Here is a 3308-nt window from a genome sequence, read left to right as displayed (position 1 = left end):
CTCCACCGGCTCGGATTCCCTTGCTATCACACCCTCAAAAAAACTTGGAAGGCCTAGTTTTTGTTCGAAATTAGAGCGGTATAGATAACGCAAAGTACGAATGGAGCTGCTATTTTATGAGCCTGCCCTAAGGTCAGCAAAGGTCATTGAGCCCAAGTCATCCTTACTGTTGTAGATACTAGAGGGCCAGCCCAGGTGCTGAGCCCGCGGTGCTGACGGGACACTTGCGCATGTTAGGTGGCGGCGCTCGGACCGGGGTTACACCTGCGACCAGGGCCGCGCTCAGGGGGGGGGGGGGGTCACGAAGGGTCACGCGTCTCTCCGCTTTCCAACCACTATCTGGTGTCGGGGCACGCGGAGGGAGGGGGGGGGGGGCAGCGGGCTTCTCCGGTCGAGATCCGGGTTACCCCAGAGTCGAGCTTGGACACGCCCCTGTCTGCGGTCGGGACCGGTAAGTCTGCTGCAGCTGGCGCGCTTGAACACCTGTGGCCGGCACCCACGCAACACCACTTTAAGAACAGCATCGCCGCCGATGGAAGGTCAGCATCTCGGCTGGTTTTACGAGGTACACGGAGGTATCTTCGCCAACCGAAGCCCTTTTAACTATATGTTAAATGGGAAGATGTATGTCCCCACACTCGGCAAAAGCCCCCCCCCCCCCCCACCCGCTGATCAGACATCGTTCCCACACACAGTTGTTCCAGCTCCGTTCTAGCACCGTCATGAAGCGCAGCCAATTTGTTGCATCTTTTTGCGTCATTTATCATCCGAACGCTTTTTCTTTTTTGTGTCCTGGATCCTAAGACAAGTCGGAAATCTAGGGTAGGGTAGATGAATAAATATCTGGGATCGGTCACATCTTCGTGAGTTCAACCCTCACAAGCTTTCTTAAGTTCCTTGAAATAGTCTCTGTTACCAGGATATAGCTTTCACATTTTTTACATGTTAATGACTAATATGCAAATTGTTTATACAAAATAATATAATATATATATATATAATATATTAATAATAATATATAATATATATATATATTATATAAGTAAATATAATAACACAGCATAATTACATAATCACATAGCTATTAAACGCATGTCATATGAGAGGTCCTGAGCTGCCACAGACAAGGATTTTGTTTGTGAATTTCATCCGCCCTAGATTTTTTGTCTTAGTCTTAGAAGAGAAATTTGTCTTAGACAAGCAAATAACCATTGTTTCAGGAAGCGGCAATGAACATTAACAGCTACAATGCGTAATGCAAATCTCACCTACAGCAATGCAGTCACTTCTGCGCCCGATCCTGGATCGCAGCATTATGCATTGGAAAAAATCATAATGAAAGTACCAAGTTATGCGTGCTCCCCCCCTTCTGAGCCTTTGTTGAGGCCAAAGATTGCAAAAGTATCACAGTATGAAGTGAATACAACTGGCAACAAGAAACTTTAGATTATAAGAATATGCTCCATTTTTTGCACTTAACTCGGAGCTTATTGTTTTGTTCACACCCATTTCTTTACGCAAGCGCTTGTATGTCATTAAAGCACAGCTTGTTGCTGCTCTTAGGAGATCTCCGAGCCGACAGTTACGTGCTTAACATTTGCCTTAATGTATTGGTATGACTCACCTGTGAATCGTCTCCTCATTTTACCAAGCGCCTGCAGTTGGCAGACCAAGCAGAAGGCTGTAATCAGAGCATTGCCGCCTCCTCACCTCATCTCACTTACTTACCTCACGGAATCAGTACGGTTGAACACGAATCACAGCTTAAGGAGAAGCTGCGCTGGTAATGACAAAAGTGTGTGCAATAAGAGGCTTATCCTTATCCATGAAGCATTTTTTAAAGAATTTTTCCTCTTTTTGCGGTGCTTACCGTGACAGGACTTCTCCGCTAAGCGGTCACATTGACATGCTGTGTGCTGCTAGTGCTAGTAGTGTTTCTTTGCACGTAGTGATGCTTTCGTTATGACGTTATTTACATTTTAGGACATGGCATTAGGGTCTAGAAGCCAGTGCCAAAGTGGTGATATTGCTGACATCAGGAATGTGTGGGGGTAAAACCTTGCCGTAGTGTAACATCTTTTGGTTTTGGTCGTTCGGAAAAAACAAACTATTTTTGGCAAAAAAACTCAGAAAACCTTGGATTTTCCAGGCAGATATTCGGCTTGGTCAGAATATCGTTCTTATTGTTAAATTATTATATTATATAAGAATGCACTGATGAATTATATTATACAAGACAAATTATTACATTGTATAAGAATGTGGATGGAAGGGTGATGGAGCGCAAGGAGTTGATGAGTTTACTTTTATCACAATAGACCAGAACGCTTTGTTGCTTACATGCTCTCCAGCACGGCTCCGCCAAACCCAGATAACCATTTCCTGGAGCTGGCTTCAGACACTGTCCCGGCTGTGAAAGGCTGAATAGGGAAACAGACGAAGACGGAAGGGAAAACATTCTCTGCTACCACTTGCTACCCTTGAGGCTAATGGCCACGCTGAGACCCACAAGCTGTGGGGAAATAGTTACCATTTTGCTTGCATGGTAAACAATTAAATGGAAGTTATCTTCATACCCCGATTTTGGCGTCATTTGCCCTTGCTCTTCTTCGCGAGGTGACGGGGTCACCATGCCCCCGGGCCATCTGAATGCCCAGCATGTCGAAGACTCGATCACAGTTATAAGCGGTTGTCATGGTAACGTATCGATTCTCTCCCAGCTGACGCGCCTCTGGTGGCGGGCCCCGAGGCTGGCTGTGTCCGCTCCCGGAGCCAGAGCCGAGGTGGCCACTGCGAATATGGTCGTCTGTTTGGTCAGGTCGGGGCCGCAGGATGCTTGACGTAAGTGGCAGTCGGAGGGTACGCGCTGTTTAGTACCACCGGGACTAAGGCATGCGTCGCACAGGCAGGCCCATGTTTGAAACGCCGTGTTTTGGTTTGCAGATTGATGCCATCTCGCGCATCAGTCTGGCATGATGCCATGGTGTGCACAGGAGGGACTTTGGGCTGGACAGGAGACAAAAAGGAGCTTTTAGCGTGAGGACAAAATCAGGCAATCATGTCAGCCGACGCTCTGATTCGACGGAAAATTATGCCCGACATTCTGCAGCCCGACTGTGGAGCCTATGCAAGCTGTGGAGCCGACTGTGGAGCCTTTGCAAGCTGTGGAGCCTTTGCAAGCTGTGGAGGCCCGACTGTGAAGCCTTTGCAAGCTGTGGAGCCCGTCGGTAACTATATATGCAGCCGAGCAATGCAATGACACCACCTCCGCTTGCAGAGGTTGTAGTTTCGCAAAATAAGTTTGGAGG

Source organism: Pollicipes pollicipes, unplaced genomic scaffold, assembly GCF_011947565.3.
Source record: "Pollicipes pollicipes isolate AB1234 unplaced genomic scaffold, Ppol_2.1 Scaffold_6052;HRSCAF=7182_pilon_pilon_pilon, whole genome shotgun sequence".
NCBI lineage: Eukaryota > Metazoa > Arthropoda > Thecostraca > Pollicipedomorpha > Pollicipedidae > Pollicipes > Pollicipes pollicipes.
Note: the sequence above shows the minus strand (reverse complement) of the source record.